Source organism: Agelaius tricolor, unplaced genomic scaffold, assembly GCF_023055355.1.
Source record: "Agelaius tricolor isolate 1412-34295 unplaced genomic scaffold, bAgeTri1.0.p SCAF_7, whole genome shotgun sequence".
NCBI classification, from domain to species: Eukaryota; Metazoa; Chordata; class Aves; order Passeriformes; family Icteridae; genus Agelaius; species Agelaius tricolor.
The window spans coordinates 26,070,695-26,079,834 of NW_027269267.1; the positions used below are offsets into that span (position 1 = coordinate 26,070,695).

A 9,140-nucleotide genomic window follows, 5' to 3' on the forward strand; every position below is an offset into this window, starting at 1 on the left:
ATTTCCCCCTATCTCTTAAGAAAAAAGTGCTGGGTTTTGCATGAGTTTGGTGATCATGCATGCTGTAACTCCTGTGACTCCAGAGCAATATTTGCACAGAGCTGCCTTCTTCAGCACAGACTCCCTGAAAGTGGGGGGCTGCCTGGCATGCTGTTCCTGGACTGTGTGCCTGGAGGAAACCAGACCTTTAGCAGCATCTCCCTTAGTGATGGAAAGTCAGGTTTTAGAGGGAGGCCATGAGTTGGTGCAGCACCCAAGCACTTTCTTGGATCCAAGCATGTGTGTGCCCTCCTGTGCTTATTCAGCAACTGCTGGAGGCCAAGCCTACATTACAGCAGCTTAAATTACATGGAAGCCTCTTGGACTCCTGCACATATTTCAGATCTTTGTGAAATAGGATCCACAGTGATTAAGAACCCAGAAAACATTCTGAATATAACCAGATTCTGACAGTTATAGTTTACTTGGACAAAATTTTCTTGGGCACAGAACTGTAGCAAATGGGTTTGAACATAAACAGATCCAAAACGCATCATTTTGAATTTTCTGAGGACAAGTACCCTGCATCTACACAATTTTCCCTTGAAATAAAGTTTTCTAATGAATGGTAAACCTTCATTGCTAACCTTCAAACTTAAGGCATGAGACCACTGCACCCAGAGATGTTCATTAACTTTGAAAAGTCTCTAGAGGGATTGATGCTGAAAGTGCTGAAAGGGACTGTTGCAGAAAGTGGCACATTATGTGTGACTCATGGCTTTTACAGTAGAGTCCTGCCCCCAGGCTCCCCACCACCACAGGCACCACAGCATTTGGAGTCATTTAAGAGATCTGTAAAGAAGAAATCCAGCTAAAGGCTGGATTTCCTTCCAGCACACTCAGATGGGCCAAGGGTTGAATGCATTTGGCTTTGTAGCACTATAGAATTTCCTGGGAGGAAATCACTGCTCGTGAGCAGCTCAGCCAGGAGGCTTGTTCTCCAGCCTGCTATGAAGATGCCTTAAAAGACTCACCATTTTATTCTCTTTTTGCTTATTTTTAAAACACTCTAGCTTAAGTACCTTACAAATATCTACCTGAGTGTGTTCATGTTACTGTAGAAAGTGTTTAAACATTTGAATGGCTTTCCTCAGATATATATATATATATGTGTGTGTGTAAAGCAAACTCATATAAAAACAAATGAATCTATATTATGTAAGTATATCACACATGCATGAGCATTCCCAAGGACACAGTTGCACAGGACAGGCTCTAATAGATTGACTGGTCTTACTTTAAGCTGTCATCCTCAATATTCACACACGACCCATAGATAGGAAGAACTGTTCTTGAAAAGACACCCTTGAAAATGCCTACTTGACTAGACAAAAATAAGAGTATATGTACCTAGTGTTTCTCCTCTCGCCACCTTTGTGATTTTAAATCAGATTTAAGAGATGGATGAATGCTGAAGGGTCAGTCCTGCACCAGACAGACAGCAGAAAGGTTTAGAGTTGTGTTTCAGAATGGTGTTGGTTCTGACATAGAGGTTGTTTTAAAACATGACCCCACACAGGCATTTTTCACAGACACACACACACAGACACACTGCCCTGCACAAAATGGTACATCTGCAGGACTGAATTCAGATGTGCAAGAGGTCAATTTTGTGCAATTTATTCAGGGCTATTACACGCAGTAATGAAGCATCTTTCTTCTCTCCCATATCCACTCTTACTAGTAAGATTAGAAAATGAATGTTTCCTTTGGTAGGAATATTGACAATGGTGCATGTCACTGTGATTGCCCCACTGTCACATCCTGTATATGAGGGAGAAGGTTACTTTAAAAAGTATTTTAATTCTTCATTTCTGTAGGACTTGCAGCAACCATAAGAAATAAATGCAGTGTGATACATTATTCTGGCCCATGAAGTAAATTAATCTTAACATATTGGTGATTTAGAGATTAATTCACATTTTGACACGTAAAATAATGCTGTGGCAATGATGCAAAAAAATCCAACCCCCCTTCCCCTCCCAAAATTCATTCAAATCTCAGAGATGCAACATTTTAACCAGGGTTATTTCCAGTAAATCTTCATAGTTCCTGGCTCCAATTCTGTACTTTAAAATTGTCTTTCTTCTCAAACACACAAACATCCCAGTTTTCCCTGGCATCGCTTAAATAACTGCTACATATCTTTTCCTCCACCCCTCCTCCCCCTTGCCTTTCTTCTGGGTTCTCTTGTCTTTTTTTTTCCTTCCCTCTCTTGTTCTCTTGCCTCCAGGACCTCATAGTTACTACTTCATGCCCAATCGCTCCTATTCAGTCCTGTCTCCTTTTCTCTCTCTCCACTGGTAAGGAAAACTTACCAGAATGTGTAATCTCCAAGCACTCTTTTCATTTAAATGTGAAGAAGAGGCATTTGAGACTCTCTCCTAGCAAAGAATTGGTCATTTGTCAGTTAAATAAGTTTCTTATCTTTATGGACTTCTGAATAACTTGAGTTTTTATTGTTTAATGGTTTGGTTGTAAAAGTAAGCATTTTGCAGGAAACCACAAGTGAAATGGTATTTTTCTGTCTAACACAAGCCACAACCAAATCTTTGAGTGCTCAACCCCCCCCAGCTATGTTTTTGACCACGAATTGCTAGCTAGTAACCAGTATATCAGAGGAAACAGAAAGTGATGGTTCCCCAAATATGCAGAAAGGCTGCCCCAAACTCTGTGCTGCTTAACTTTCAGACACACTTTCCCCAGTGCTGCACACCAATTCCCTCCCACTCTGCTTCCATGCATATTCAATGGACCATATGCTTGATCTCAAATATCTCCAGGCATTATGGATCCTATTCATCAAGAAGTGGCTTCTACACTGGTGAGCAAAGGGAAAAAAAAACAAAAAACCTTTTCAAAGAGCATTCAAGAGTTTTCTGAGAAAGAAATCCAAGTACACAGTGACCTGTATGTACCAGGCCGAGGTCCACTTTAAACTAAACCCACATATTTCTGCTGAACACACTCACATTGGCGTTAAGAAATTCTCATTATTGTGCCATAAAAGGAGGCCTGTATAGAGATCTCATGAGAGGTTTAAGCAGAAGCTTATTGACAAGCACAAACCTAGTGATTCCTTGGAATCCAAAGGGGTTTGTGGGGTGACAAGGCAGTCCCATCTCCAATCCCTGGTACATGACAAAAGCAGAGGCAGCTCCAAAGCTGATACACCAACTGCCTGGGGATCTGCCACGCAGCCAGATGCTGTGTTGGGAATTTTTCCCTGACACCACAGCATATGGGCTTTGCATTGCCATTTGAAGAGCATGAGACAGACAGAAACAATCTGGAGGGGGTGGGACATGGATGACATGTCAGCTTGGTGCTTGTATTTGGTCTTTGGTTATTAGGTGATGCTTAAGTACCTATTTGGCCCTCAGGCAAAAGAAAATATTGACCCAAAGGAAGCCCTGATGTAACCGCATTACTTGCAATGCAGTTAGTAAGGGGAATAATTTGAAAGTTTGTTTTCTTTCACTAGGATTTTGTTTTCTTTTTTTAAATAAATCAAATTATTATTTTTTTTAATCTCTCCATGTTGTCAGAGAAATGCAGGAGCAATTCGGGATTATATTTAAATAGAAATTAGGGTACTGTGTAATCACACTTTTTTCTCAAAGCTGTGGTACACCATTTGCTGTCTTGTCAGCTCTGCGTAAACCAGTTCCTATAGCTCAGTCACCTCCTGCAACCAGTCCCAGCAGGAGCTAAGAGGATTCCAAGTGTGAGGGACTTGCAGATTCATGGAGTTGTAAAATCCATCCCTTCTTTTTTCATCAGGGGTTGTCTGACACTGCACCCCTGCTTTGCTTTTTCTAGAGCATGAAGAAAGAACTGTACAAGCACTATACAAAAAGCCAGTGGGGCCAGAATTGCCAGTGGGAGAAGGTGATGAGGCAGGAGGTCCAGAGGAGGAAAGGACCACATGCCAAGGAAACATGTACCAAAGGAAAAACACCAGAGAGCAGAGGAACATATGCACTGCAGGAAGGGGATGGAGAAGATCAGAAATGTCAACAGCACTGAAGAATATTTGAGGAAAGGACATAAATTCCCCTCAGGAAGGAGCAGTGATGTGGTACACCACTGCTGAAGGGAATCCTTGAAGATACCACATACAGGAGTTTCAATGCACTATGCTGGCTTTCTTTTATCCTTTCCAAGAGAGCTTGGTCTGATGCTGTAAAAGTAGCTCAAGTAGTATTAGGCTTCACAACTCCTGATATGACAATTTCCTTCTTCCATTTTCCTCAACAACTCTTCACCTACATGTGGGCATGCCTGCCCCCTGCTCCCACCCAGCCTCAGTGTGTGTGTGGACACACGAGCCACCTGTGAGCCCCCACAGTCAGGGAACACTCTGCTCCAGATGCTCTCAAAACTCTGGAGCTTGGAGAATCATCATCACCACACATGTCTTGCACAGTAAGTGAGGGTTCTGCCATCCACCATTTCTGACTGAACCAGCACTATGTGAAAAGGAAGGATGGAGATCATGTTTGTGCATCAGATGTTCAACTTCATTTGCACAAAATGTATCTCTCTTTGAATTCAGTGCATTCTCATGAAGACAGTCACAAAAATGGGGTTTTGTCCTGTCTCGATGGCCCCATGTGCTATTTGCGCCTCATATTCGGGGTTTTCCACTATAAGCAAGATTTCCTTCAGTGGTGTTTGTGAGCTGGAAAAAAGAAATATGGAGACAAAAAAAAATTTGTGAAGAGACAAAATTTCATTTTTCACCTGCACTGCTTGAACTGCAACATTTGTACTTATGAATCAACTTATGAATCCTGAGTAAGTGCTTGACCTTTTCATTGTTTCTTCATTTATTGTTCTCTCAGTTCCGCTTCCCGCTCTCTCTGTTGCTGTATGTATTTAGGTAGTTGCTCTTCAGCCCGTTCCTTCTTGCTTTGTTGAATTCTAACTCTGCAATCAGATGTTTGTGCAAAAGCTCTTACTGCCAGCAGGATGCTGACACAGATTTGGGTGTATGAATGTCCTGTGTCTTTGGTAGGGTGCTTCACTTTACTATAAAAAAGAAAAAGCCTTAGGATAATAATACATTTTAATTAAACCATGCACAACTCCTTTGGCAAGCACAAGGAAAACTGTATTCTATCTCCACAGCAGTGCTGCATAAAAACAGAGAGCATCTTTTCATACCTGTGTCTTTAATGGCAAGCACCATGAGACAAATACAATACCATTTAAAAACTGCACTTATACTTTCACCCTGTGAGTGGCTCCTTGTTATGGGGCTTACAATGGATTAGTTTTATCTTTAAAAAGGAGATAGAAAGATAACTCCTTGAGCACACTGTGAGGTGTATGAGCTTGTTGTGATAAGGACCTGGTATTAGTTGATTGGCAACAAAGATCATGGATGTATTTATAGCATGCCAAGCATGATGACAACATGGATGCAAGTTGTCAGAAGTTAGTTCCCAGAGAAAGCTAAATATTTAAGGCCCATATTTTCAGATATATTTGAGCTGAGATCCTGCCTGTGGGCTTAGATCAGATCTAGCACAGCTAGAGGCAGAGCTTTTCAGGGTTGTTTTGCATGGACTGCAAGCACTTATCCTACCAAGTGTCAGTGATGTGGTAACAGGGAGGACTCACAATTAATCTGGTCATCTGGATCACCTTCATTCCGTCCTCCTTTACTTCCAGGCCAAGCTGCTGCCATCCAGTTCAGCAGTTCAGTCCTAATCCATCCAATAAACACAAAAGCTGCTTTCTTGGCTCCTCTGGGCATCTGCCTACAGGTGCATTGTTAAACATGTGCAAAACTTAGAAAAAAAAATCTGAGAAGGATTTTATTCATTCTATAATTTTCTGGCAGAAGTGTGAAGAAGATAGTAATTTTTCAGTTCCAAAAGATGCTTTTTATATGTATATCTGGGCATTGCATTGTAACATTTCTTTGTAGGAAGCACTTAAATCAAAAATTCCAGAAAGAAAGAACAAATACAAGTTCCTTGACTAAAACAAAGCACCCTTATAGAAACATCCTTATGATTTTTATAATTTTAACTTAGTGCTTTATGACACTATGTAACCAAGGTAATATATGTAGCTGCCATTCCAATCTATATTTCTTACACTCTTAGGAATGGGAAAAATAATTCCAGCTGACTGATCAGAAACCAGAAGTACTAAGCATACAAAGAGTTAATGAAATCCATTTTGCAAGGTAACTCTTAACTCATTGTTAATCAGCTCCACTGATTGCATTCAACTTAACCAGAGGAGTTAACATGTTCCACGAAATTAGAAGTAGTCAGATTATCAGGCAAAAATATATATTTTCTTAATACTTGCTGAAGCCATTTAAAATTTTCTTTTGCTTTGATAATTTTGTTTTGTTTCCAAACTAAAACAGGAGGTTTGTATTTGGCAGCCCCCTGTTCCTTGCCTCAGCTTTGCAGCGTGGTTTTGTCCAACCAGTAGCCAATGAAGTCTGTGTGCTGAACAACTCATGCTGAAGGAGAAGCAGCTGCTCACTGACACCACACTCTACAGCACACAAATCTTGCACTTTTGCAGAAAGAGAAAAAGCACTTGCAGAAAATACACAGGGAGTTTGATGCTCAAGGGGTATAAGATTAGGTCCAGTGTATTGACTAGGGAAATAGCCTGCAGGCCTCAGGCCAGTGAGGCTGCCTGCCAGTGACTTCATTAGGGCTTTTGCCTATGAAAGGGCTGCCTGTTTGGATCCTGGAAACTTGCATCAATACGTCATTTTGTGTGACTAAAGTAAGCAGAATGTGTCCAAAGCACTGGCCAGTTACGGACCTCAATCTGCCTCCATTTGCAGGCAATGTCACTCTCAGGAAAACAGGTTTTGGTTTGATCCAGAGGCTCTTTTCAACAGGACTTTCATCACTGACTTCAGCTGACAGTGGCTTATGCTAAAGGTCCCCATTCCCTCCTATAACTTCCCACAACAGACACCAGCGGCTGATCTCATTCACAGACTCCAATATCAGAAACCCAAAAATCTTTGCAAATTTCTTTTGCATCCTCATGATAAACTTCCCCACTCTCCACCCTCACCTCATGGCAGTGGGGCAACCATGATGCCAATAATTCCCAGAGTTCCTCTGCTGGGAGTGGGAAAAGGAAGGAACATGGTGTTAGAGCAGATGCAGAAGCTCTGCACTTCTGGCAGTATTAAACTACGTACTTACACTGCAAAATCCTACGAGATGCAGCTCCAACAGTTCAAGGGCAAAAGGCAGGGAGAATTCAGCAAACAATTTCCTTCTTGAGCTTCAATGCTCTCTGATACAATCAGGACAGTAGGAGTAATTGACTAGTTTGGTGGACTTGGTAAAAATGCTTTGGGAATTAAAAGGTTTTGTCAAAGAGCATCAGTTAGAGGAAGCAAAAAGGAGCAATGCCCTAACCCCCCAAACCAGCATTACACACAGCTACCTACAGCATCCTCACTGACATAGAACAAATGATAGAACAAAAACCAAGAAATGCAAGAATGTTGAATTTTTTGCTATATGCTAAAAATTAATTCTTTTCACAGGTATGGGCAAATCACCATTCCTCTGCTGCTTTTTTTTTTTTTTTCAGAGACTCCACTTTTTTATTTCCAATTTGCTTACTTTCTTGAAGTTCACTGAAAATATGTGCTTTAGCTGCTTGAAGTAGCAGCATTAAAAACCTTCATTAAAGGACAAATTGAACATGATTATGTTACTAATGAAAGTAGTGGAATTGCTTCTGGAGACTTCATCTACAGCTCACAGCACAGTAGGTCTAATTATTTATGAAAATTCATCACTTGTGTCATTATAAACATGCTGCAAGTGCCACACACATATAGTTACTACTCTGCTGAATCAATATTGATTTGATCAGCTTACCTTTGACTTCAGCATTTCATAAATTTCTTAGTCATTTCCTCATGATGACCTCACCAAGCATGCTGTAAAGCAGCACTAAGCTATCTGAATGCTTCCCATCCTTTCCCCTGCGCAGCCCCAGCCCTAAAATCCTAATCTTTTTTCCCCGGGTCTTCCCTCTCGTCCCCATTCCTTTTTGCTCTGACCCTGTGTGCTAAAATTTGGATTTAGCTGCAGTTACCAGCTTTCCTCTTAAAATAGATATTGTCATAGTGAAGGGAAAGGACAAACAAACCCCACAAAATCTATTTTTAGCAGATGGTCCCAATTGTACAAACTTTAGCGGGGGTTATTTCTCTCCCCCCCTCTTTTTTTTTCCGACCCCATGCCCACCCCCCCGCCCCCCCCCCGTTCCTGGGTTGCTCTCCCTTCAATCTTGTCAGCTGTAAAATGGGTCTCTTTTTAACCTATAATGGATCAGTGAGATTAAAGGTGAAGTCATGAATTAGTAGCAGTGACAGCCCAGCACGATGGCCCCGGCAGCAGGGGGTCCCTCTTTGTGCTCGTCCACTCTGACCCCCCGTGCCACTCTCCGCCTGTGGGAACCGGACAAGAAGAATGTCGGGGTGGGGCCGGGGGCCGCCAGCCCCAGCCCCGGCCCGGCCAGCGCCCCCAGCACATTCTTTCCCTGGAAATATTCTGACATCACCCCGTCATACCTCCTTGCCGGCTCCTTCGTTAACTCCTTTATGCCTTGCCGCCGGCAGACAATGGGTCCTGTTGCAGGCTGCGGGAGGAGGAGGGGAGGGAGACATCTTTCCCAGGACAACTTTTTCATGAGCTGCGGACCTAAGGCAAGCGTGGATTTTAAGGCTGGGACGTGGGTGAATTTCCTGGGAGTTGGGCTGTGCGGTTTGAGATGCCACTCTCCATGACAAAAACACCCCACAAAGTGAAATGTTTCGGTAATGCAGGCTTAAAACTCCAAATTTCTTTGGAGTTTTAAGCCTGAATTCCTAGAACAAAACCATCTCTACTATAAACACAGCTTATTCAGTGGCTACATTTTGCCTTGGGAACTATGTCAAAACTGCTCATTAGAACCTCTGCAAAAGTATGATGCATTTCCAGCCTCCTCCATGAAAAACTGTGGTAGGGCAATATTGGAGACAAACACAAACAACTGGAGCTTCCTGTTGAGAATTCCTCTTTTGGGGAATACCTGAGAGCAGT

General features: G+C 42.2%; 1 long non-coding RNA gene across 3 annotated transcripts; it reads right to left on the bottom strand.

Moving 5' to 3' along the window:
• Positions 1–1,824: 1,824 nt before the first annotated feature.
• On the bottom strand, positions 1,825–8,879 carry LOC139591702 (uncharacterized). Of its 3 annotated transcripts, none has more exons than XR_011679728.1 (4): positions 8,627–8,879; positions 7,239–7,389; positions 5,668–5,807; positions 1,825–5,073 (listed from the first exon to the last, which is right to left on the bottom strand). It is a non-coding gene; the product is annotated as an uncharacterized lncRNA (long non-coding RNA). The 3 variants fall into 3 exon arrangements; XR_011679727.1 differs by lacking the exon at positions 8,627–8,879 and adding an exon at positions 7,929–8,266; XR_011679726.1 differs by lacking the exon at positions 8,627–8,879 and having other exon boundaries at positions 7,239–8,264.
• Between the last annotated feature and the right edge of the window lie 261 nt (positions 8,880–9,140).